Raw genomic sequence first — 27356 nt, forward strand, 5'->3', positions numbered from 1 at the left:
ATTGCTTCTTGAGAGTTTCCTTCTAGAGTCTGCAGTAGCAAAGCAGAATCCATAACTTCATGTGCCATCTCCCTGCCTGTCATAACCACAGGCAAAGGTGGGTTAGTAATTTTCTTTTGAGGGAAGGAAAGAAGATGTACCCATGTAATGGCATCTCCCCTGTGCCTGATAACAAGATCATAAAGAGTGTGCAAGGCAGTTTTATGGATGTCCTGACAATATGTCAAGTACTGATTGTACGTGGAAGCATCTCATCAGACACTTTCAGATCAAAATGGTTCTGCAAACCTTTCTCCATGAGAGTTCATTAAAATCCACACAGGAATTTGCTCCAGCTGTACTAATGCATGACCCTCAGGTCAGTTTTCTGTGAGCATTCACAGTTTATTTATCACCAACAACTGGTCTATACACATTTCAGCCTTGGATGGGTCAGTATTTCCACATACAGATACTGGAGTTCATGGTCATCCAGCTCAGGACAATGAATACGTCATAGACTCAGCTACAACAAAGCAAATTATTTCCTCTAGAAAAGAAAGAAATCTGTTTAAAATAATGCAATATTATGTAAACTATGAAAAAATCTCCTCAGTGCTGGATACTTTTGTAGAGTAGCGAGAATCTGATCATTTCCTGGCAGAAACTCTGTAAGAGGTAAAATGCATTAAAGTAAATGGTTTCTCTCAAATTACTTATTCATAGAGCTACTTAAAAAGAAATCTTTGTAACCTAAGACAACCCTCAAAGCTTAGCCCATAATTTCCTCTGGTTTGATCCCTGTTAAAGAAGAGTCCTAGTGGGGTCTTCTAGGAGACCACTGAGCTTCCATCTGCTGCCAGCCCTATCCCACTGCAATGTCTCTCGTCCACAGAGATTTTAACCTGCTCTTCTCTCATGCCCGGAGCTCCCTGAGTTGAGGAGGATTTGCTGGGCTGTGACAAGTGGAAAACGGGAGCCAAGCCACAGAAATAGAGGCTCAGTGACTGCATTGGCAGGACACAAGGATGGGAAGGGATCTGTGCTGGCCTGCTCCATCCCATGGACTGAATGCAGGAACACCACCTCCCTTTGTGCAGGGCTCTGGGAGGCCAAGGTGGAAAAGGCTCTAATGGAATTCCTGCAGGGACAGTTTTCCCTGGCTCAGTGGGAGCTGTTTGCACACAGACGCCACGGAGCAAGCTGCTAGGTGTTTATTAACTAAGCTTGCAAGCGGAGGGGAAGGGCAGAGGAAAACTGCTGAGGGGGAAATGCCGGTTAAAAAGACAGACGACCACCCCCTGCTGTCCACCGGAGCTGAGGGAGCCTCAGCTGAGCGAGGTCCTTGTAACCTGTCTGGTAAGTTTTAAAGGATGTTTTCCCTCTCTCTAACTGGCTGGTGCGTATGTGTGTTACGAAACAGCAATTAAAACACTCAGCCAAGGGCTTAACCCTCGACTGTTTCTGTGTTTCACCCCTCATTTAGTGACAGGCCCTGCGCCGGGGGCTCAGGGGGCACCGTGGGGGGCAGCGTGGAGCCTGCCGGACACCTTGCCCGCCCTGAGGTGCGGCCTTCCCTCTGTGGGATTCGGTGGCACGAGAGGCGAGAGATCCTTTGGGATGAATAGAGCCCTTGGCCTGTCGTTTAGGCCATCCAGCCGCTCTGTCTTCTTTGTCAGGGCCAAACAAGCTCCATATCATTACGCTGGCATTCGCTTGCCTGGTCTCATTATTAGGTGCATTAGCTGTGGGAACTAAATCCATTATTAAAAAAAAAAAAAAAAAGAAAAAAAAAGAAAAAAAAAAAGAGGGGGGTGGAATTGGCTCACACACACAAAAAAAGGCTTTCCCAGCTCAGGCTAACAACTTGTGCCTATTAACTAAAAACGATCATTAGAAAATTCCCTGCAGACTTAAAGCTTCAGGAGAAGCTCGTTTCACGTATGCACTTGCCTTGTTACATGAACACATAACCAGCCTTAAAGAAACATACCCTCCCACACTTGGATCAGGATTGGGAAAGGGGCTTCCAGGCAGGCACTGCACTGCCTCTAAAATAAACCTTCTTTCTCTCTGCTTCTTCCAGTAATACTGCTTAAAAATACTGTGACAGTAGGAAGTAATAAATCTATAGACTTAAAAGGGGAAGGATATTAGAGGACAACCATGTCATGTTGGGATGGTCACTGAGAGAAGAAAACAAGTGGTTGCATGTGAAAGGAGAGGTGTGCTAATGTCTTTACAAACAATTCCATGGGTGAAGGAATGAGTGTTAACGTCTTTGAAGGGAGTCTTAATGCCTCTACCAACGTCAAGCCCAGGTTTGTTACAGAACCTGGACAGTTTTACTCCTGAAGTAGACAAATGGGGCCACATAAGCCTGAGTTCCTGAACTTTGGGGTAAAATGACAGGTTCAAGGGGGCACATGTTGCAGGAGGTTTGGGAAGACTGGACCTTCCTAGTACCTCAGCCAGTGGGGAAAGGAAAATGGCAACATGTGGCTGGGAGTTCAAGACAAAAGGAGGCTGCGCCCTCCGAAACCACGAGAGAGAAAACCCGCAGGTGTGCCCTGGTGGACTCTCTCCCTTTATTCCAATAAAGTTGCAGGACTCTTCTGTCTTCTTTATGGATATGGGCTTTGCATAACGTGATTTTCAATACACTTAGAACTTTATTTTTTATATTATAATGATCTTTTGTACACGTCAAACCACAGAAAAAATCATTGGAGATTGGGTCTTGGTGAATTACACAAAGATAGTTCTCTATAAACAGCAAACTGTCTTTGTAGACATCATGGAATCTTCCCTGGCAGCTTGACTGTAATTGCAACAAACCATGAGGCAACAGGTAGATCCATGGGGATCCCCAGAATGCTCAGGAGCCATGGGGAGTTTTCCATTGGATGAGAATGTACAGACATGTCATCTCAGATGTCCTGGTTACTCTGGCTTTTAGTGGTCTTTGTGCTTTTGGCACTGGGGAATCTGGTCCCTGGAACATGTTGGTTCGTTGGTTGGTTTCTCTGGGGTTTTTGTGGGTCCCACTTGCAGTGGTCCATGGCTTTCAAAGGCAAAAAATATTTCCCAGCTAAGCATAGAATCTGTTACTTGGTCAGCAGCTAAGTTCACAGGCTTCTGATTAAAAGTTTTTCCTCCCAGAAAATATTTTCTTTCTTAGATATTTTCTTTCCTAATGCTAAGAATTTTTTAGGTTGTATGATAGTCTTTCTAGGAAATTGTGAATTTTCTGGTTTCTAAGTCATTTGAAGATAAGCAGGACACATCTCTGGAGATTACAGAGAGCAACATTTTCCTGAGAGCAAAAACAAATGCACAAGCTCTTCCCACCCGTAATGAATGCACAGTGGTTCTCTTCTGGTTACCAAGCATCAGAAACAGGTCCCTAAATTCAGTTGATTTAAGGCAGTGATAAATAACCATGGATTAGCTATTCCCTCTCCTGAGTGCCCACCATTGATTGGTGTGATGGAGCAGGAAGCTATGGCTGGGAATTGAATGATGCTCCCTGTGGGGCGGTAATCTGGGAACCAACGGGGTGGGCAGGGTTGTGTCTCACCAACCAGGGTGCAGCCCTGCAGCACCTGAATGCAAAAGTGTCACAGGACCTGAGTGCCAGTGAGCAGGAGCAGCCATCTGGTCAGTGATGGCCAGGAACGTTTGGAGGAATGAGGCAGGACCCTGATGTGCATCAGTGAGGTGCATGGCCAGGCAGAGGCACAGCTCAGCTGCTTTGTAGCTCAGGAAAACACCAAAGGTGAGGGTCTTAAGAGTAGCTCCGAAGGGAAGAGGAGAGTCTCCCAGTGAGGCTTTTTCCAGCTCTTTCCCAGCAGCCAGATCCAAGGTTCCATAGCTGCAGCACAGCTGGGCTGGGCTGGGCACAGGCAGCTGAACCCCAGGGGTGTGCATTTGCCTCTGGCAAGCACCTGGATGGGTGCAGAGGTGACGTTCTGCTGCTCCCACAACCCTTCACTGGAAATTGTGGAATGGACACAAGGAACACATTCTGTCTCCCAGGCAGCTTCAGCCATGCTTTGCTTGCCCAGTGTTTGTCCTCTTGGGCCAAGGATGAAAGCAGCCACCCCTGAAGACACTGGCTTCCTGCGCTGGCATTCTTTCCTGGTGCTCCATTTGCCCACTCAGGCAAATCTAAGAAAAATCTGCCTCACAAGGTTGCCCCATCCATATGGCAGCCTAAGGTCATGCTCGTGTGCAGCTGTGCAACCAAAATGCAGGGATGCCAAAAGCAGACTCTGTGATCTACTTCCCTTTGGCTCGTCCCTACCCCCTGTGGAGACCAATCATGGCATGCACCTGGAATAGATGCAGATTTAGGGAACTACTTGACCAACAGTTTTGCATAGGTCTCATTCAAACACGTCAGCAGTTTTTCCTCTAATCCCAGTTCTCTTCAGTACTCCTGAATGATGGCCATGATTCCAGCAAGCACAGTCTTAGCAGGTTTATCTCCTACCATTTCCCCCTTGAGGGCACTTTTCTCCCAGATGAAAGTGTCTTTGGGTCTGTCAGGCTAAAAGAACTCCACAGTGCTCTGAATCCTCACTCAACAGATGGCAGGGAATGAGCAGCTTTGGTGCCCATTCAACACATTAGAGGCTGGGATATTTAAGCAACTCCTCTGCTGCTTCTTTATGAGATATCAGATCACAAACTACATATTCTTGTCTCTCCCAGCAAAGCAGCAGGGCCAAACTCCTGCTCAGAGCAGTGCTCAGCTTTGAGAGAAGTTAATGAGCAAGTTTTTGAGCATTTTGGGTTTCTCACTGTCCCTGGACTCCTGCACAGGAGTATTTGGTAGGTTAAGGACCACACAGGTTACTTTCAATCAAACGAATAAACGGAGATGTCTGGCACTGACAAAACAAGGTAACAAAAACTGACCAGAACTTAGAAGACCAAACTGAGCAGAACTTAAGAGACCAAGCGACATGGACAGAACCCAATCAGACCTGCTCACCTTCCTCCTCCTTCTCACACCAGCAGCTCATGCTTCCTACAAAAGAAATGTAATATTTTGAAAAAAAACTAGCAGGAGCTATGTTATGTGTGCCATAAGGCCTTTCTCAGATGCCAAAGCAAGAAACTTGTGGAAATTTAAAAAAGTAAAAAAGTCTGCTGTAAACCTTCATTGCACTGTTCTTTCATCCTGATTGTTGGAAGCATCTTTTGGGTCTGCTGACATAAAAAATTAAAAAATTACAGTCTGTCAAAACGTGTTGATTTCAGATGCTTACAGCTTTTCAAAGCACCTTTTTTTTTTTTCTTCCCTTAGAAGGATATTTTTCCCATATTAGTCTGGGAAAAAGTGAATTTCTAGAAGTTTCAAATCTCAACATGTAATTTTGTAAAAGCTTTTGCATTAAAAAAAAATTCCTTCTTTAATGAAAAAGACAGGATGAGCTGTTTCTGCTGTGAGAATAACAAAAACTAGCCAAGATGCAAGGTATTTCATAGTACAGACATTTTCAGTGTAGTGCCTTCTTTTTACTGACTAGCATAGTGTAATCCACACAGATCTTCCTGCAGGACTCGTTTTCGATGGATCACAGGATGATCTGAAATGTCCTGCTGTCTGTTCTTAGTGAAAAGTTTTGCCTTCTCAGCATCAGTGCCTGAGGTAAATGAAAGGTGTTCTTATTTTTGTCAAGTCCTACCAGTTCTAACAGGTCCCAGACAGTAATTTGGGAGTTCCTCAGAATTTTACTGCACCAAGTTCTTTATATGATGACCCAATGTATCAGTGAATGAAATCAGAGCTAGAGAGTGAGTTTATATGGGTTTATTGCAGATCTTATAAAAAGCTTTAGGCATTCCTCCCTCTGAGCACTTGCTTATACATCAGGTACTCACAAACCATGGGATGTCCTTGATGCCAAATCCAAGTGCTTTGATCCCAGGGTACAAAAGGTTTGTAGAGATTCTAGATCCAGCTGTTTTGACCATTTCTTTGGGTTTTTGGTTGTTTGGGGTTTTTCTGTATGAGCGAGCTAGAAATTAAATAACTGTTTGCTTTTTTATTTTCTTTTGAAAGAACAACAATGTTTTCTGTATTATTCTGCATTATTACAGAAAATAGTCTGTGGGAATAATTTCTTGAGCTACCCCTCTTCTCTTCATGTTCAGAGCTCAAGAGAGACCCACTGAGAGAGGCAGCTGTTTCAGATGGAGAAAACTTCTTCCAGAATGTGATTAAAAAACGTAATTTGAGTGTTATATCCAGTAAGATTAACTGAGATAAAATAAATAATTTAATTGATGAACCTTCATTCAATTGACTTGCAAATGGTGATCATGGAACTTTGTGAAATTTCAGCTTTTGTTGAGTAATACTTTTCTCAGTGGTGTGAGTTTTTTCTTAGGTGTGGAAGGGAATCCTTGTTTCCTGACTAGCCCTGGAAGTTATCTCATTGACCTATTTAAAATTTATTTTTGTCGCTGTTGTGATCCATACACATATCTCAGTGGTCAACAGAAATATTTTGCTGCAAATATTTGAACTTCCAGCCAGTTTACTGGAAAAAATGTCATCAGAGCTAATGTCCCTGTTCCCTGAGGAATGTAAATCTGCAGTTAGGTTTCTAAAGCAAAACACAAATGTTCATTCCAGCCACTTCATGGAACTGTTCTGCAGGATTTGGGTATAATTTACCCTGAAGCAAAAAAGCTTTTCCATAAAAAGTTCACTGAGCTGTTTGCTGTGAAGACCAAGCATGAGCAAGATGGAGAAGTGGGACTGATGTGCTGGAAATAGTGAATGAGCATTTGCTGAAAAATTACCACAATTTTCTTGAAACCACAGATGTCATGGAATCATGGAATGGTTTTGGTTGGAAGGGACCTTAAAGATCATCCAGTTCCAACTCCCTACCATGGGCAGGGACACCTGCCACTATCCCAGGCTGCTCAGAGCCCCATTCAGCCTGGCCTTGGACAATTCCAGGGATAGAGCAGCCACAGCTTCTTGGGAATTGATTCCCAAATGGCAATTGCAGTAGGCATTGATCAATAAATAACAGTGAAATTAATTGCTGTTAATATTAGTCTAACTAAGGTAATTACACAGGTTTTGATATTGGAGTTGTTTTTCTATTCAGTTCTTTTTTATTTTTTTATTCATTGTTTTTCATGATGTGAGCCACTGATTTTGTCTCCAGTTCAAAACTTGATCTAATTCCAGGAATGCCTGAAAACATTCACTATATCTTTTCTGCTGGGAAAAAAAAATCTCTCAACGTACTCTTAGCTTTCTGCTCCAAAAATAAAATATACATTATGTAACAAATTTTGTCTGACAGCATTTTCCCAGCTGTAAGAATGAAACTTCTTAATTGGTGTATAAATAAATAGTGGTTTGATCCTGCTCTTAAATATATATTAAAAAAAGAATTTTGCCCTTGCCTCTAGTATACATAGGAACAGATCATCCTTTCTAACAGAAACAGTAGTAGAAAAGGACTCTTCACTGAGCCCAATTTAAAAGCTAAATCTAAAGTCTAAACACACTGAAATAAATTTAAGTCCTGCTGCTGCTGTTGAGGAAGGCCCATGACGCTCCCTGTGTCTCTTGACATATGGTTTCCATACCACTTTAGTTCATAAATCGTCATTTTTAATTGCTTTAAAGTTTGACATGAGAACCTCAAGTGTTGTTGAAGCATCAAATAAATAGCTGCTTAGCAAGAAGATGCTCCTATGAATTGAGGTTTACCTTGTGTTTTCAGAGTAAAGGAAGTGATAATTTAGATGGGGAGTTCACTCAGAAGAATTGTGTGGTTTTCACTTTTGCTACCTGGCAATAAATTGAAATGCGGACACTAATCTGCAAATCCAGAAACTAGAAGAGGGATGAGCACATTGGTCTAAACCCATAAAATGTGTTTATTTGGTCCTCAAGTGCAACACAAAGCACCATGAGGCTCTGAAATACTCATTCCTGGTGCACCTGAACATTTCAGGTGCATTGCTTGATTGAAGTTCCCTTGGCACTGGAGTTTTTAGAGTATGAGACATGCAGCAAATACCCACATCCTGAAGCTTCTCACCCCAACTTGTGTCACCTCTGAGTCCAAACCAGAAGGATCATCAGAAGCCCAAGAGCCTGACCCTTCTGGGATGTGTCTTCTTCTTCCTCATAGCCCAATAATTAATGATTCATCTTGAGAAAGGAGAAGGTCTGTTTAGGGAAAAGTAGGAGAAATCCAAAACACATCTCCTGGGTCCTGAAAAAGGACAGCCCCACCAAAGCCAGCCAGTAAACATTTTGTTTTCTGGCCCCATCTGTATGCAGCACACAGACCAGAGGCTTTGAAAAGCTCTTCCTGCCAGAATATGAGATAAACATGTAATTAGGGAACTCCTTTTTCTGTTTCTGGGATGCTGGCACACCTTTGATTAAAATACTTCAGTTTAATGCACAATGCACCAGTCTGGGCGTGTAATATTTGTATGGAGCTTAAGATGGTCCTGCCATAACAATTCTGTCTCCCCCATTGTGCAAAGTTGGACCAGAAATCTCATGAGAATGAGCTTACTCATGAGATATCTGCTAATTCTGGCTTCGAGTTATGCTGTAAATAGTATGAGAACAGCCTTTCTAGCAGTTTTAGGGAATTTGGCTCCCAGCCATTGCTAGAAAAGCCCAAGCTGTGACCTAAGTGAAAAGCAAGGGGGAAAGAAAAATACTCCAGATTTCCAGAAACCTCCTTATTAGTGCCAGAAGCTTGTCTTCTCCTCTGTGTTCTTCTGCTCAGGTGGAATGGCCTCTGTTTTCAAGGACCCGCTTTTGTGAGATCAGGGACCTTGCAGAAGACACAGTGTCCTGTATTCAGGTACTTTGATGGCTGGATACAGCTGTTCTGTGGAGATTTTGAGGAATAGAAAACTATGTCAAAAGCTGCATGGCAAGCTCAGGACTCTGTCTACAGCTCTTCAGCAACTGACAATCCTGATGCCATTGCTGCTTTCTCCCCTGCCTCCTTCAGAGGTGCTGGGATGGTGCCATTTTCCCTACCCTGTGTTTCCCTGTCCTGTCAGCTACTTGCCTGACTCCCAGGTCTCATTTTCACTACTGTGTCCAGGAACCCAAGGCTCTGCCTCGTAGCAAAGCCCTTGGGCAGTTCTGTGTGCAGTGTCTCAAAAAGAAGCTGGGCCTTGGCAGACATGTGGCTTTTTTAGTTTTCCCTCTGTGCAAATAATCCTGGTACCCCAGAAAGCAATCTCTGCTTTCAAAATTAAAGGCAAAAGTCATGTGCTCTACAGGCCTAAACTTGAGTACTGGATTCTATCTCATATGCAAATTATTCTTAGCCAGGGTATCAAAAGTACTACTAAGCATGTACCTACAAACACTCATTAGCTTTAATTACACTGAGAACACCTGTGAGGGGTCTTGAGTTACCTGACTTGGTGCACTACTCAGTTTCTAAGGCTGACAATGTCACACATTATTACATACATCAGAGATGAAATGTGGCATCATAGAATCACAGAATATTCTGATTTGGCAAGGACACACCAGAATCATCCAGTCCAGCCCCTGGTCCTGCACAGGACACCCCAACAATCCCACCCTGTGCATCCCTGAGAGTGTTGTCCAAACACTCCTGGAGCTTTGGCAGCCTCGGTGACATGACCATTCCCTGGGGAGCCTGTTCAGAGACCCAGCACCCTCTGGGGGAAGAACCTTTTCCTGATATCCACCCTAACCCTCCCCTGACCCAGCTCCAGCCATGCCCTCAGGTCCTGTTCCTGGTCACAGATCAGGGCCTGCCCCTCCTCTTCCTCTTGTGAGCAAGCTGCAGATCTGCTGTGAGCTTGTTGTGGATTGACCTCAGTCTGCTCTTCCTCTGATGAACAGTACATGTAACACAGCCTTGTTTGCAGTATTAGTAGCCAAGTTATTGTGTTTTCTTAATGACACTATGGACACTTCCAAGTATTTTTTAACAGATATTGAAAACACAACAGGTGATTTAAAATTGCCAGGAAGAGATGGGTTCCTTCAGTAATTAATTAAGTAAGCAGTGATTATCACAGAAAACATTTTGTCTAAAGCCTGCATCACATTTAAAAGATGGTTGCTTTTCTGGGCAACCTGTGCCAGGGCCTCACCACCCTCACAGGGAACAATTTCTTCCTCATATCCAATCTTAACCTACCTTCTGTCACTTTGGAGTCATTCTCCCTTGTCGTGTCACTCCAAGCCCTTGTCAAGCATCTCTCTCCATCTTTCCTGTAGGTTCCCTTCAGGCAGTGGAAGGCCACAATGAGGTCACCCCAAAGCCTTCTCTTCTCCAGGCTGAACACTCCCAATTCCCTCAGCCTTTCCTCCCAGCAGAGCTGCTCCATCCCTCTGATCCCCTTGGTGTCCCTGCTCTGGCCTGGCTCCAGCAGCTCCCAGTCCTTCCTGTGCTGGCCCCAGGGCTGGATGCAGCCCTGCAGGGGGGTCTCAGCAGAACGGGGCAGAGGGGCAGAATCCCTTCCCTCTCCCTTGTTCTATAACTGTATCTGATTAAAACATCATTTATTAGTGTGGGGGTTTTGCCTCTGCTGGTTTGCAAATGAATTTATTCCCAATTCTAGAGTAAAACCATGTCAGCTGTCATTTGTAATTTACTGTTTGTGAATGTGAATATTGTGCCCCCTTCCACCTGATACAATATCCAAACCCTCAACTCTTTAAAGGGTTTATGTGTCTATTTGTCAGCATTTTCAATGGGGTTTAGATGTCTGTGCACTTTAGGACTGATTCAGTCATCTTCTAAAATTTGGTACTGAAATAAATATCCTGATTGGCCTCATGCAACTGTGAGGGTCTGAGCACATGGGAATTGAGACTGATTGTACAGGAGCCTTTGTAAAACAAGGACTTTCAATCGAGTTTATAGGGAACACCTGTGGAAACTGCTGTGTCCTGACACACAACCTCCAAACAATTTTCCAGTGACTTGTGTTGAGGAATGTTATGTACTGATATTTACTTTTCAAGTTCTTCATGTTGTGGCAAGTAACACACACACATACTCTCACAAGGTCTTTGCAAACATTTGTGGGGACACCAATTATGCAAATTGTAGCCAGAAAAAAAGTTCTTCATAAACAGCCAAGAAGCTGAAACAGGTTTTCATAAAACTTTTGTTAAATGGTGAGAATATCAGCAGTCACTGAAGCCCTTTTAGTCAGAATATATCCCCAGAAGGGCTGCATCATCTGGAGAGTTTCAGTGCCTACCAGGATGTCCTCTACAGGACCAGAGGCTCCTCCTCCTTCTTTGTAAGACTCTTGTGAGCAAAAAGTGTGGCAGAATTGAGTAATGTGTAGTTATTTGCATGGGCAGCCATCAGACATTGGGCACATTCAGGAATGTTTATGAATTCCATTGCTGCAGTGTCCAAGCATCTCCCAGCTGTTTATGCATTGCTTCTTCCTTAAGCTCCATGTAAGAGGAATCTGTCCATCCCATTTTCCAGATCCAGCACCTGAATACAGCTGGGACAGTTCATAATGCAAGCATTCTGCATGAGCATAAAGGGGCAGAGGGACATCTAGTGGGATCTCTACTGTTTCTGCACTTGCAGGCCACCAGAAATTTCCTCACAGGGTTGTTCTCACCTGTGACACATCTTCAAAGCAGCATCCAGATCCTTCACTTCATAAGGATGCTGGGGCTGGACTGTGATTCAGGCTATGGATTTTGTATTTATACTTTCTGAAGATTCACAGCCTGTTGTGAGTAAAGGTAAGAGCAGTGACTAATCTGATTTCTGACACAGAGCTCACCTTGACAGACTTTCAGCAGCAGTGAGTTTGAAGGCATTTTGAAGGTTATCTTCACAAAAAAAGGACTGGCAACTTGCACTGGAAAAAAACATAAGTGTGATTAGAAACTTCTTTCTTGACACTACTGATGCCTGAGTGATTACAGTGCAATGTATTGCCCTACTCAGCTGGTGTAGAACAACAGTTTCATCCACTGAAGGCAAAAGGCTACAAGAATTTACATTAGCCAGGGGTCTGTGACTAAATTACTGTGTCCATGTATCCAGTTTGCAAGCTCTTCATTCCCTGCAACTGTCCTCAAGTTCTTTGTGCCAGAAGAGCAGGATTTCTCACTGGCCAACATATGAACCCTTTCTGGTCATTGAACTTGTCCTTGAGGCATCATGGAAACTGGCTTTTTTAGGGAAGCAATACCTGAACCAGAGGAGAATTCAGCCAGGTTGCAGGTACAGTGCAGCATGGCTCTGAAAGCCCAGGACGTGTTCACCATCCTACAGGGGCCATCATTTGTTTACATGGCAGTAGGACACCAAGGATGGGCAAGGTGTGTGTATGTGTGTTATGGAATTGCAGAATCATGGATTGTGTTGGAAGTGATCTTAAAGATCACCCGGTTCCAACCCCCTACCATGAGCAGGGACACCTCCCACTATCCCAGGTTGCTCAGAGTCCCATCCAGCCTGGCCTTGGACACTTCCAGGAATGGGGAAGCCGCAGCTTCTCTGGGCAACCTGTGCCAAGGCCTCAGCACTCTCACAGGGAGCAATTTCCTCCTGATATCCAATCTAAACCCATGCCCTGTCAGTTTAAATCCATTCCACCTTGTTCTGTAACTCCATGTTCATGCAAAAAGTCTCTTCACACCTTTCTTGCAGAATCCCTTCAGGTACAGGAAGGCTTTGAAAGGAGGCAGACCTGCATTCTGCCATGCATTCTGCCATCTCATTAATGCTGCACATTATTGGCAGTGGGTTCAACTGACAGAGGCCTGACTGTCACAGCCATGTGGCAATGAAATGACACAAAGATTTCCAGTGCCCCTGCTCAGTTCTGAATGAACAGCTTTTCCACAGCAGTGGGGCAGTGGAGGTTTCTGGATGCTCCTCACGCAGAGATGCAGAAGGGGACTGGAAGATGCTCTGCCCTGCTTTTGCCCTGACCTGCTGCCCCTTCTTGAGTGGCTGAATAACCTCACAAGACAGAGGGTAACCAAACAAATAAATGTTTGCAGGATTAGTTCTTTACTTTCTCCAGGCATCACAACTGGAACTTACACTTTTTACCTGAATCTATTTCATCAGTATTTGCACATAGGACATTTGGTGTGGTTAAAGATGATGTAGAATCCAGAGATAGGATGGAGTATTTCTGCATGTTCCTTATAAAGGGCTTTCCTCATTAAAAGTCTGCAAAAAAAAAAACCCAAGAAAACTGAGCATCCTTTGCTTTGCACTGTGTTTATCAAAGACCTGACCAAAATACACTAAAATTTAGATGTGTTTTCCTTTCAGTCGGATTAGCCTTTGAAACTGTGAGCAAACCCTGCCTGACAACACAAAGGAATTTTCCCATGGATCAGCTAAAGCTGACTCACATGAAAGACTTGCCCAAAGTGGTCATGCCCTCTGAGCAAATACCACAGGCATGAGGATCTCTGCTCTTGGCCTAACAGCACTGTTAGGATTCCAGGGACCCAGCCTCGGAAGGCAGCTTTTATTGGAGGAGGGGAGGTCTCCTACCTGTGACCCAGCCAATCTATTCTGCTATTTATCTGTGTTGCTAACTTGCAGTGGAGTGAATGTTTTGCTCTGTCACTGCACCATTGTGAGAAATTTCCTGCCTGGCCCTCGAAGTTCACCAAACAGCACTGGCTGTTTGCTTAAGCAGGTACAGCACACAGCAAAAGGCACTGCTGTGACTCAAAGGAAAAAAGAAATAAAATCATCTGATCAAGAAAGCTTTCAGCACCAGGTTTTAGTGCTGGAGTGAAAACCTAACGGAAGCTGTGCACCCTTCTAAGATAAATATTTCCTCTGCTGAAGTTGCTGAATCTATCACAGATCAACAACCAGGAAGGCTTTGCTTACTCATCCCTGCCACGTGTTTCTGGAGTGGTTTTCTGCTCTTTTAATATTACCAAGGAGTGCATCCTCTGGCTGCCCTGGCTTGTTAGAAAGGCAAGCATGTGCTGAGCAAAGTTCCAAAGCAACCCACAAAGCGCTGGTAGAAATAGAGACAGAATTTTGCACCACTCAGAGAGACACAGAGAGAGTTAAAGCTTCAGGCCAATGTGTTGCTGAAATTTTAAAGCTAAAGGGATTTTGAACTAACCTTTGCATTTTCTCCCTGAACTTTTTGTTTACTCTCTGCTATTTTGCTCAGTGAAAGTAAAGCGGGCAAGACAATGTCACTTGCTGTTTCCAACTGGCTGCTTTGTTTCTATACTCCTCTGAAAGAGTTCTATTGTAAGACATTTTATTATTTGGGTATCTGTCCCTCACTTTCCATTTTCTTATCACTGGTTGCCCTCAAATAATATATAGGTTTAATTTATTTGTAATTTTCCCTTTGTATTTAATCTGGTCTATTTCTGTGTTTGAATTTGGGATTTCAGTAAGCTCACATGTGATCTATGCCAAAGTCTCTTCTCACATTTCTAAAATATGTGGCACTGGGATTACAATCTCAAAATTATGTGGCAGCTTCTTTTAAACAGGGAAACTTCAGTAGGTTTCACTCAGCTTTATATAAAAGCCAGTAATACACTTGGTGGTAGTCCACCTGTGTTATTTATTTTAATTTTATTTTAAATTATGTTCCATTTCATACTCTCTCCACATTCTCTGTTTCCAATATCCAGCAGATTTTTGTATTGACAAATGTGTGACTTTTACAGGAAGCTGTTGTGGAGAAAAACTGTGGTTCTTCTGTGTGGGGTGAACATAGTTGTGGCTTCTGACCCTTGGGAGAGCTCCTTGAGTTTGGGATTATCCTATTAGATGGATGCTTCTACGAAAATTCCCAGCAGCCAGATAGCTTATTTGTGTTACTACCACCCAGTTCCAGAGCCAACTTTACCCTCAGCATGAAGGGGGTGAATCCTGAGTGTCATTATTTGTTTTGAGTGTGCTGTGGGCTCAGGTGGTAGCTGAGCTTCCACAGTGACTGCAGCTGATCTGAACTAGGGCTGCCCTTCTCACTCTTCCTGTAATCCACAAGGTAAATCCATCCAGCTAAACCTGCAGCAAACCTTTCTAAAAAGCAATCAAAGAATGTTCTGTCATCTTAGCAAGATGTTTTATGTGGTTTCTTATGGTTCCAGGAGAAACTACTGATAAGAGTGGCCAGATAACAGAAACTATGCCAGAGAACTGTGACAGTTTGAATAAGGGAGCACTGTTTCTTGGAAACTGCTGGAAACGCTCATCTCTCCTTCCTTTGGGCTGAAACTGTGAGTGTCCTGCTGCCTTCACTCTGCATCTCCTCTTTGTAGTCCCGTTGTTGTGATTTATTGGGTTGGGTTCTGTAGCTGCTTCTTGGCTGAGTGCAGCTAAGGTATGTAAATTGCTTTTTAAGAGCTAATATGCACCCACACTCCTGGAAAAAAAAAAAAGGCAAAATAATATTGTCAGCAGTGAGTTATAGGAGATCAGGAAAGCATCCAGAGGTGAAAGTCAGTCCTGAATACTGTCACAACTGTGTTCAGAATAATCCAAGTGGAGAGCAGATTTGGTAGCTTCAAATTAGGATTTTAAAGGAAAGGACTGCCTCTGTGGCTGCAATACAAACTGTGTGAACTGGACTTCTCCGAACCAAGCATATTTTATTTTTATAGAAATTTCAAACCCTAAATACAGTGTTTCATCCTCCAGTGACATCTCACTACTTGTCCTGACTTGTCTACATAAATAAAGGACAATGACCACAGCTCTGCTGAGACCCCCCTGCAGGGCTGCATCCAGCCCTGGGCGCAGCACAGGAAGGACTGAGAGCTGCTGGAGCCAGGCCAGAGCAGGGACACCAAGGGGATCAGAGGGATGGAGCAGCTCTGCTGGGAGGAAAGGCTGAGGGAATTGGGAGTGTTCAGCCTGGAGAAGAGAAGGCTTTGGGGTGACCTCATTGTGGCCTTTCAGTGCCTGAAGGGAACCCACAGAAGATGGAGAGAGACTCTTGACAAGGGCTTGTAGTGACAGGACAAGGGGGAATGGCTTCCCTCTGACAGAGAGAAGGTTTAGGTTGGATATGAGGAAGAAATTGCTCCTGTGAGGGCTGGTGAGAGGCGCTGGCACAGGTTGCCCAGAAGAGCTGTGGCTGCCCCATCCCTGGCAGTGTTCAAGGCCAGGTTGGACAGTATTTGGAGCAACCTGGGGTAGTGGAAGGTGTTCCTACCCATGGCAGGTGGGTTGGAATGAGATGGTGTGTAAGGTCCCTTCCAACCCACACCATTCCATGATTCTGTGGTATCTGCAACCTTCTGGAAAAAAAATACACAGCTAATGGGGTCATTTTTATTCTTGTTCTCAGAGCTTTTCTTATGGCTTTTCTACACTATGTGGCTCTTGATAGAGAGTGAAAGCTGCCCAGGGCTAGGACTGCATCCTCCAGCATGTCTGTGAAGGCCTCAGGGTGTTTTTACAGTTGCTAAGACATTACAAATACACACAGTGAGTGAGCCCCATCTTGCCATTCAGACTGTGAGCTGCAGAAAGCCACCAACCTCCCCAAAGCTCTTCTGGTAAAGGAATTCAAGTCAAAAGCAAACAAATATGGATAATTATTCTGCTGGCTAAGATGTGTTACAAGAATACCAACAAATGACAAACCACAAACTGGAGTGATTCATCCAGGCACCCAAAAAACACTTACAAGAAACCACCTGACTAATCATGCTGGAGCTCAGGGACAGTCCTGTCCTCTATCAACACATGTAATTATATATTTCACAAAAACCAACCCTTGTCCTCTCAAGATAAATAATATCTGCTGTGCTAAAGGTATTATTGAGCTAATGGTATGAATTGCTTGGAATAACATTCTCCTTCTTGGGCTCTTTCAGGAGAAACAATACTCATGTATTCTTTGCCCAACACCTGGCAAGACAGTTACACACAACAACAACAAGAGCAACAACAACATCAACAAACCAAACAAAAAAAACCAAACAGCACAAACCAAAAAGTTAAAGGCCCAAATTGCCACCTGCCCATGGGGATGTTTGTGTTGTGACATTTCATGTGGGGGGCTTCAGCCATGCTACACACACAAAGGCAAAAGCAGGCCCTATCTTTTAAGCTGAAATTTAGTTATACAACCTAGGTTAGTGGTTTGGGTATCTGAGTAGAGGAGGCTGATGAGCCTCCATGGAGTGGTAAGGGATGTCCCTGGAAGGGAGGTGAAAGGCTGTGGTGTGACCCCATCCCTCATAGTGAGGAAGTGCTTCTCCTGTCAGCTGAAATATGGCTTTGAGGACACCAAGATGCTTCCACTTTGGCAGGGAGAAAATCATGTCCAAATCTGAATGTGTTTGATGATACTCTAAGACACATAAAGCTACAAGGTACTTATTACAGGAAACTCCTACTTTAGATATTTCAGAAAAATTTCAGCACCTCTGTACATTTGAAGGCCTGGAACAAAGCAACTGGTTTCGACTTTCACAGTTTACCTAACGTGGCATTGAGGTGAACTCTATGGTGATGTAAAGGACAGAGCTATATTTGTTTAAGGAACCTTCAGGCCTAATTTCCAGCTTTGTGAGTGCTGAGAGAGAGGAAGGAGGGAAGTTCAGAGGAAAACAAATGCTTCCTGAACTTTGAGTTTCTTTGCTTTTATATATAACCAGATTTTTCTGTGATGTGACCAGCCGTCCTTTATAAACTTTGCTTTATCTCTGTGACATTTTGTGTCTAGGAAATGATTAAGCTGTCATATTTGGGGACTGAAAAGAGCAAAGGGCTGCAAGAGTTTGTTCTACCTGTCAAGTTACCCAGTTACAGCTGAGTCCTTTTGCAGACATGCATTTCCACTAGCCTACACACGCACACCATGAGCTGGCCCTCGCCTGCTCCTCACACTGTGGGAGCTGTAGATGTCCAAAAAATGTATACACATCTATATGGATAAAAAATGTACCACCTGATGAGGAGGCTCATGGGACTCAGCAAAGCTCCCTATTACTTATTAGCTAGCTAGTGGTCTGGCCTGTGTGTCCCTGTCCTTGGCCATAAAATGAAGATGAAAGGTAGCCGCTGACTTGGAGCCTCGCCTGAAAGTACAGTAGCTATCTCAGCCCTCGCCTTATCAAAGGCTGGGACAGCAATAACCGTGCTGAGGGAGCAGCAAGGACATGGTAGGCTGGGCTGACAAACAGTTACACCTCGTGGGCAAACAGCAGTTTCACATCCCCACAGGCACCCAAACAGCACTGGCAGCTGAAGAGAGGCTGCAGCAGATGGTGCCCAGCCGTGGTGCCAGCCATTTCTCCAGGACAGGCTGGGCAGGGCAGTGCCTCTCCAGCCAGGGGACCTGCCCAGGAGCTACCTGGTGAAGGCTCCTAGGCAGAATGTGTGCCTCAGGCCACCAGAAGCTCAGCTGTCACCAACCCAGCTCTGCCAGACTGGGAAGATAATTTTGAGACCAAGTCTCACAGATCAACCTCCACTCAGGCCAAAACTAAATGGCAGTAAGGACAGTCCTCTTTATGGGTGTTAAAACAGTCATCTCTAGTGGTGACAGAAAAGTGAGACTTGGTGGGACTTGACAAATAGTTACGTTTGTCTTTTAGCAGAGGTGACCTTTTCAAACTTCAAGCTTTTGTTGGCTGCATGAAATGGGTTTTTTTCCAAATCACCAAATTTGTCCATACATGTCTCCAAAGCACTAGGGCTGCACATACCTGACGAATTGTCTTACACAACATAGCAAATGTGGTTTCAGATCAGGCTCTGCCATGGAATTACTCAGTGAAGGCCAGAAAGACAATATTATTTTGGGTAGGTAAGTCAACCAAATCCTTGGAGCTGGGAGTGCAGTTTAGTGCTGGAGTTCCTCTCCACAGATCAGGTTTTCAGATAGAGGAAGGGAGATCCACAAAGAAGATACTGAAGACACAACATACACAACAGAAGATATTGAACTGGCAATAGTGGCATAAAAATATATTTGCCCTGTGTCACAAGGACTTCATCAGGAGAGGATGCAAGATCCCACACGGTCTTAAATACCAAGTTCTGTGGCAAACTTACCTTTCCACTACAAAGTAATGATGATGTGCTGGATAAATGTACATAGGAAGGACATGGAAATGCTGGTGAAAGTTCAGAGGAGGCCACAAAATTGATAAAGGGACTGGAGCACCCTCCCTGTGGAGAAGGGCTTGAAGACTTGGGGCTGTTCACCTTGGAGAGGAGAAGGTTTTATGGAGACCTCAGAGCACCTTCTCTAGGGTCTATAGGGAAGTTGGAGAGGGACTTTTCATCAGGAAATGTAGTGACAGGACAAGGGGGAATGGATTTAAACTGACAGAGAGGAGGTTTAGATTGGATATGAGGAAGAAATTCTTCCCTGTGAGGGTCGAGGCCCTGGAACAGGTTGCCCAGAGAAGCTGTGGCTGCCCCATCCCTGGAAGTGTCCAAGGTCAGGTTGGACAGGGCTCTGAGCAACCTGGGATAGTGGGAGATGTCCCTGCCCATGGCAGGGGGTTGCAACAAGATGATCTTTAAAATCCCTTCCAACACAGACCATTCTGTAATACTATGCAAAAAGTAGCTTGACAATTTTAAGGAACTTTTAATACAGTAACTAAACATAAAATTCCTGGTGAACAATTTTCCAAGTCTGTGAGTGAAGCCTGAGGTAGCAAAAACTGGGGGTAGCAGGTTGCAAGAGGTCTCAGAAAAAACCAAAAACCAAAAACCAAAAACCAACCAAACAAACAACAAAACAAAACAAAAAAAACCCCAACCAAACACAAACACCCAATGTTTAATTCATTTTCTAAATGTGTTTCAGTCTCACCTAATACAGCCCATCTGTATTACACAGCTGATATTTCTGGCAGCCTTAAGAGTTGCTAGATCCAGGCTCCACAGCATTATGTAATTTGCTTCATTTTAATCCTGATAAGAAATTTCTTGGAAGTCACTTTAAAAACAGAAACTATGGTGCTGATCTGTTTCATTTTGCTGTAATGAAGCAGAATCCGGGAGGCAGCCAATATGATGGTAGAGATGATGCCTAGTGAGACATCCTTCCTGTGTGTTTTTCCATTCCTTAGGGTAAACTAAGTTTGGAAAACTTAAGCTTGGAGCATTCTTTTTATTGATATTTGTCATGCTAGGGGTCAGCATTAATATTAAAGACCAAAGTTTCAAATCACATGTTTAACTTGAAAAAGTCATATACCTGCTGAGATTTTTTTTCCCCTAAGTTAAAAAAAAAGCTAAATAAGCCACTTTCTGTTGTGCTTTTAGTATGAGATCACTTGTTCCATTTGTCTTAATTTTCTTTGATAGAGTTAATTCATTTCAGCTTTTGAAAATGATCACCTTGTGTTAATTGTACTTTTAAGACCTACTTCTTTTTGACAATTTTGAACATTTTGCTAATTTTTCTCCCATCCTTTGCTGCCACTCCTTGTACACCTTTATTGAAATCCTTTTTGCACCTCCTCTAGTCTGGGTGAGCTATTGGACTTGAGTGACCTGAGCTGCATGCAGCATGCAAGAGTGCCTGCTATGGAAAATATCCCTTATTTACAACGAGTAACCTATCAGTTTAATAGAAATAATCTCTAAAGGCATGGCCACAGACTCCACACTGAATTAGTGCATCACTTAGTGCAGCAAATGGAGAAAGGATAGGAGCAATACAAGCTGGGCCTATGTTAGCATAATCTTCTGTGGGTAAAATTAAAACAGAGATGCTTGACTGTGTTTCACATGGATCAATGGCAAGTGTATTTCTATTTCTGAGAACAGTTTTGCCCCTAGTGAACACCCTAAAACAAACAAAATCAAAATCTCCTCCAAGATTTTCTCTCTCTTCAGCAGCAGAAAGAATGAGAGCCCTCTTGCCAGAGTGGCAGGAGCTGCTGGTTAAAACGGAGAGTGGAGCCCAGACACCAGTCCCTCACCGTGACTTAGACGGATAATTAGTCAGGTAACAATTCCACTGTTGAAAAGCCTGTGAGGCTGGGATCAAACCAACTCAGCACTGCAGGCAACTGTCATGAGATAAAAAGATAAGATGAATGAGTTTGTATTGCACTTGGAATGCACAGAGCCCAATATAGATGTAAAATATTATTACTAAATGCGCTGAGGGTTCTATCGTATGGAGACTTCCTGCACAAGCAATTGAATGGATAAACTCCAGAGACCTGGACGGGTCACAGAGATAAATCATGTCAGTAAAGCAGTACTGGTTCCTGGGCTGCACCCTGCTCTCCTGTAACAATGTCCCCTGGGCAAGGTTTATACCTGTGTGCTGTGGCCATAGCAACACTGGTAATGACAAATACAAGAGCTCACTTGTGCCAGGTTGGTGAAGCTCAGAGAAGCAGTTTCTGGGTTTCCATCACAGCAAGGTACTGGGTTATGATCTTCTGGCAGTGCCAGAGAGCTTGGGGGCTGTCTGTTGGAGAGGTTCTGGGTAGTCAGTGGGGTCAGAGAGATGTTGGACCCATCATGACTCTGAACACTCAACAACACGGCAGAAGGAAATACATGTGTCCACCAAAACATTACAGAGTCCTTTGGTGGCTCATTTCTTGCATGGTGCCCTCCTGCCTCTCAGAAGGCTGCTCTGCTCTGGTCACCAAGGTGAAGCAGGTGCTGGAGCAGATCCATGGATCCAGGATCCAAACTGCTCCAAGGCTGAACACCCACTCATGGGCAGCATGCTACGCCCAGCACTTTGCTGGCTGAGTTGCTGTGTGTACAAACTTTCCCAGGATCATCTGGACAGCTTTTCTCATCCCCTCAAGTGCAAAGCTTTTAAGTGGGAACAGTGCCACTAGGACGAATTTCTGCTCGGGTGACTTGTTCACATTTAGCACTGCAGTTGTCTGTTCTGACAGAGCCACTACAGGTTCTCTCCCAGAGCAAGTTTAGCTCATGATTCAGACATGTAAAGGCAGAAGCAAAAGGATTACTTACAGATGATGCTGGGATCAATCACATATCCAAAGTACAATTCAGAATTCAGCTTTGTTAAGGAATGAGTCCAGAGCAGAGACACCAAGGTGATCAAAGGGATGGAGCAGCTCTGCTGTGAGACTGAGGGAATTGGGATTATTCAGCCTCAGGGTGACCCTGCTGTGGCTTTCCAGTACCTGAAGTGAACCTACTGGAAAGATGGAGAGACACTCTTTATAAGGGCTTGGAGTGACAGAATCAGGAGGAATGGCTTCATACTGACAAAGAGAAGGTTTAGATTGGATATGAGGAAGAAATTGTTCCCTGTCAAGGTGGGGAGGCCCTGCCACAGGTTGCTGAGGAAAGCTGTGGGTGCTCCGTTCCTGGAAGTGTTCAAGGCTGGGCTGGATGGGGTTTGGAGAAGCTTGGGACAGTGGAAGGTGTCCCTGCCCCTGGCAGGGGGCTGGAACTGATTGATCTTTTAAGGTCCCTTCCAACACAACCCACTACATGATGCTATAATTCTTTTACACTGTGCTTTTAGAGTTCACTTTCTTTCACATCATGATCCTGTGCCAGGAGAAGTTCTCACCAGAATATCTGACACCTCATACTGCTCTTCTGAGATGCAGAGACAAAAAGAAAGGCTGGCTGGCAGCTACCATAAAGTCACTGGGGTTGGTTTTTAATGCCAGGCAGGCTCCTTTATAACCCTTTGACATACCCTGTTGCTTTGGTGCTGCAAATCAGTAGCAGACTAATTGAGAACACAGGCCTAAAAATAGATGTGTCTGGGAAGTGATGATTTTCCCACAGAAACATCAGGTTTTCATAAAAAACTCTAAAAACATGGAAGTTTTAAGCATAATGCAGAAAGGTTTTGGGTTACCAAGCTAAGATTTTATGTATTTCTTTCTGACCAACACTGAAGATTTTTGTGGGGATTTCTTTTTAATGAAATATATTGGTTCCCTAAAGAAAACCACAGCTACTGACAAAATAATTTTTAAAAATCATTAAGATGTTAGGCTGAGCTTACATTTTTTTCTCTGTTAATCTGCTTTCCTGCTTCTTTTATTTTTATGTTTTCTGCCCTCTCCTTGTCATGTGCAGCCCACTGGGTGGTACTTACATGGTAACCAGTCCTGCTTAGGGAAACCAGTGCTTTCATCTTCATCAGTTCTTCCCTCACTGTTTTTGGTTTTTTTCTTTTGTCCTTGTTTGTTACTTTCTTTTTCTGTCCATTTATCTTTATGAGAAGTTATATTTTCTTTATCTTTTCCATATCATATTCATCCCCTCCCTTTTGTCCAGCTTAGATATCTCTGATAATCTTTGTTCCTTCCTGCATCCCTCTTTAATTCTTTCTGGGACCTTTAATATCTGTGCTTTCATTGCTTTGTCTTCTCTCTGGATATTAATGTATGTTGGCAATCTTTCCCACCTGTATCTCTGAATAGCACGCACTCCATAGGGCTTTAAAAGGAATGAGCAATTTTTAATCACAATACTACAAGAGATCAAAAAATAAATATTATTTTAATAATTTTATATGTGGGAAAAACTAAAGGCAGAAATATTGATTAATTATTCGATAAATCTGATGTGTCTTTCATCCTATCCTGTGGTCAGGACTTTTGGAGGCTTCAACCCTACTTTATTCTTCATCTTCCATCACTTGAAACTTGTCCAACAAACTTTTTCATGTGGAGATCACCAGGCAGCAGCAGCAGCAGAAGCATTGGGCCTGAGGGGAGTTGGGTAAGAAAGCACCACTTGCTGCATCTGAGGTCACTGCTCTTGGCCATACAGTGAGAAATACAGAAAAAATAGTTGTGAAAATCAAGGAAACTTCATTCCACAGAACCACAGATTTACAGGATGGGTCGGGTTGGAAGGGACCACAGAGAGTCATCTGGTCCCACCTCCCTTGCTCCATCAGGGCTGTCCCAGAGCACAGGGCACAGGATTGTGTCCAGATGGTTCTGGAATATTCTCAGTGAGGAGACTCCACACCCTCTCTGGACAATCTGTTCAGTGCTCGGTCACTGCCCAGGACAGAAGTTGTGCCTCCTGCCCAGGTGGAACCTGCTGGGATCAGTCCCTGCCCGTTCCTCTGGTGCCACTGCTGGGCCCCTGGAGCAGAGCCTGGGCCCTGCTCAGAGCCTTCCCTGCAGACAGGGACACCCAGGGCTGAGGGCCCCTCTCAGCTGGGGCTCCTCTGGAGGCTGGACAGCCCCAGCTCCCTCAGCCTTTCCCTGCCAGAGATGCTCCAGGCCCTAAATCATCTCTGCATCCTCCACTGGCCCCAGTCCAGGAGCTCCATGTCCCTCCTGTGCTAGGAGCCCAGGACTGGACACAGCACTGCAGATGTGCCTTGCAGGGCTGGGCAGAGGGGCAGGATCATTCCCTGACCTGCTGGGAATGCTCTTCCCAGTGCACCCCAGGACACCATTTGCCTTCTTGTCCCCCAGGGCACTGCTGGCTCATGGACAGCCTGTTGTCCACCAGGACCCCCAGGTCCTTCTCAGCAGAGCTGCTGGCCAGCAGGTAAGCCCCAACCTGTGCTGGTGCATGGGGCTATTTCTCTTCAGGTGCAGAATCCTGCATTTGCTCTTGTTGAACTTCAGATACATGCCTCCTGGGAGACATGGAAAGATACAGGTTATACAGGTTCAAGTGTGCAGGTCATTGTACCTGCAGAAAACTTCATGAAAGGCAGGATGAGCTGGGCTGCTGGGAGAATAAGCAACCTGCCCTTGAGAGGAGAAAACAAGAATGGGTTAACAGACACATAACATTTTCATTTGGGTTGCTGAATGGCTGGAGGCTGAGTTTCAGATTCACTAACCTGGCTGTTTTTCACATGAGTTTGGGTTTCAGAATGAAAGCTGGCATAATGGTAGCAGGCCTGTGAGAAGAGAGGAGGAATTTGCCCCTGCTTCAGGGTGGGAAGGCTTTCAAGGCTTGAAGACTTGAAATTACTTACATGTGCATGATGTGTGTCAGTGGAGGATTGTTTTAATCATAAAACTAAAGTATGTATTTGGGTCCAGTCTGTTTGGCTTGCAAGTATAACAGATCTAGGAAGTTCTGTTTCTGCAGATGAGAGAAATCTGATAAAACTTGGAATGCACTTCCAAGCAAAATTTAGAGAGGCCTCTGTGGTTCTATTTTGTGTTCAGACTATGTGTTAATTATAGATCTTCTATTTCTAGTGCAAGCTCCCTTCTCACCACCCCAAAATAAGTTCAGTATAGTTTCAAGGGAAAGAGATAGACTAAGCACAGTCCAGATCAAGCATAGTGTGGGTTTTGTGCTTTTTCTCATCTTTCCTGGGAAGCTTAGACATTTCCAGGGGAGGTGGGTGGGAGACAATAACATTCCTCTGGCTGTTCAGTCCTGCCCTTGCAGGGCACGAGCTTGGGCTCAGCAATCTGTCCAAAGCACCCAGGCCATGTTTATGGAGGCCCCAGACAGCAGAGTGAACATCCACAGTGAGCTCTCCTTGACATGATCATGGTGCCCATCCCATAAATCCCACAGCAGACCCCCTAAACACGGTTGTCCTGTGGGTCATCTGGATGTGTTGGCAGTGCCAAGGTTTTGTTCTGTGCCACCCACCCTGCTCAGGGCTCAGCCTTGTCAGTTCCCATCTGCCGTGCAAGTTTGGGCTTGAGTGGATCACCATGAGAAGGAGGCAGAGCTGGAGGAGGCTGGTGACTCAATTCTTCCCTCTGAGTCAGGGCTGAGTCAAGGGGTGTAAAGGGGGACTGTGCTGCTCCAGCTGCTGGCTTTGGGACACAACTGAGAAACGAAACTCCCAGCCACTGATCTCTTCATCTCTTCATCCGTGGTCCTTCCTCAGCAGCAGTGGCATTTACCCACTATCTTGGCCACATTCCAGTGTGGAAAATGTATTTCATTCACCTCCAGCTCCCTTAGTTACCCCAGGAAAACACTTCATTCTTTACTACTGCAGTACAATGCATCAGTAAGGATATGCAGTATTTCATGTGACCTTTGGCTTTAACATTGGCCAAAATGGCTTGGATACACATTGCAAAACTTTTTTTCCATATGTCTCTTCTATGCATATCAAGGAATATACTGCCACAAATGCACAGTACTTCCACACCTGTTTATTAGGGATCTGCACAGGTAAAGAGAGCATCACGTCTCACAGTCCAGTTTATCTCAGAGCAAATAATACAAGGGGTTAGCTATTGTTTTAATAATGCAAAGTCCTTTTACACTATCAGTTGACAGTGAAATGCAACTATTAGTGTTACGGAGGCAACAGCCTTCAGGACAGCTGGCTTCTCTTGGTCTCAGAAGGTCTAAACTCTTCACCATGTCCTCTTGCTATTCCATCCACAGCAACAGTGATTTTTGAAGGCAACCAACTCTGCAAAGTTTGTGCTTGAGCTCACTTTGGAATCACAGAATACCCATAACTGGAAGAGACTCCCAAGGATCATTCAATCCAACCCCTGGCCCTGCACAGGATACCCCAACAATCTCACCCTGTGCATCCCTGAGAGCACTGTCCAAACACCCCTGGAGCTCTGGCAGCCTTGGGGACATGACCATTCCCTGGGGAGCCTGTTCAGTGCCCCAGCACCCTCTGGGGGAAGAACCTTTTCCTGATATCCACCCTAACCCTCCCCTGACACAGCTCCAGCCATGCCCTCAGGTCCTCCCTGGTCACACAGAGCAGAGATCAAGGCCTGTCCCTCCTCTTCCTCTTGTGAGGAAGCTGCAGAACTACTGTGAGCTCTGACCTCAATCTGCTCTTCTCCAGCTGAACAGACCAAGTGCCCTCAGCATCTTCGTAGCCCTCTCTTAGACACTCTCTAATAACTTTATTTTTTTCTTATATTGAGGTGCCCCAAACTGCCCTAGGACTCACTTTGTCCCTACTTTGCTCACTTGCCATGGCTGACATGCCTCAGTTTGTGCTTCCTAGTGATGGAGGCTGTGTGCCAGCATTGAGACACACATGCTGTCCGATACTTGCTTCGTTTGATATGTGATGACAGCTCTTTATAGGTGTCTGAGAAAAATGAAAGAAGAAGCAGTTCCTGGTGGCCTCTGCCAGCTGTTGACAATACCAAATAATTTGCTTTTCCTGAAACAGACCTGATGCCTCTTGTGGATGATGTGGCATGTGGGTGTTGTGTCAATCAATAAAAATTAAAAGTGCTGAAAGGCAGGAACCACAGCTGTGAGATTTCTTACTGCTTTTCATTCACAGGGAAGTGGTATCAGACTCTCCTTAGTGGCTTGTGTGATTTACTGTCACATTTATCTCATAGGCTTCAGCAAGGACTTGCACAAGCAGATTGATTTTAGACCCTTGCTTTTAAAGGTGGAAGACAAATGGTTAGGTCATAGAAATTTATTTTTGGAATCTTGTTT

The 27356-nt window shown here is 44.5% G+C and overlaps 2 long non-coding RNA genes across 4 annotated transcripts in view; one reads left to right on the forward strand and one right to left on the reverse strand.

Moving 5' to 3' along the window:
• Positions 1–882: 882 nt before the first annotated feature.
• Positions 883–27356, forward strand: part of LOC135300864 (uncharacterized) — a 55193-nt gene continuing 28719 nt past the window's right edge. Inside the window, exons 1-2 of one of the 2 annotated variants that reach the window (XR_010362626.1) lie at positions 883–1338; positions 20847–20958. This is a non-coding gene — a long non-coding RNA (uncharacterized LOC135300864). The remainder of the gene's footprint in view (positions 1339–20846; positions 20959–27356) is intronic. The other variant, XR_010362625.1, reaches the window with a different exon arrangement.
• Positions 7569–9429, reverse strand: LOC135301383 (uncharacterized). 2 transcript variants are annotated; one of them, XR_010363147.1, is made up of 3 exons: positions 9360–9429; positions 8721–8876; positions 7569–8194 (listed from the first exon to the last, which is right to left on the reverse strand). It is a non-coding gene; the product is annotated as an uncharacterized LOC135301383 (long non-coding RNA). The 2 variants fall into 2 exon arrangements; XR_010363146.1 differs by having other exon boundaries at positions 9364–9425.

This window comes from Passer domesticus, chromosome 5 (genome assembly GCF_036417665.1).
Source record: "Passer domesticus isolate bPasDom1 chromosome 5, bPasDom1.hap1, whole genome shotgun sequence".
In the NCBI taxonomy this organism is placed as follows: Eukaryota; Metazoa; Chordata; class Aves; order Passeriformes; family Passeridae; genus Passer; species Passer domesticus.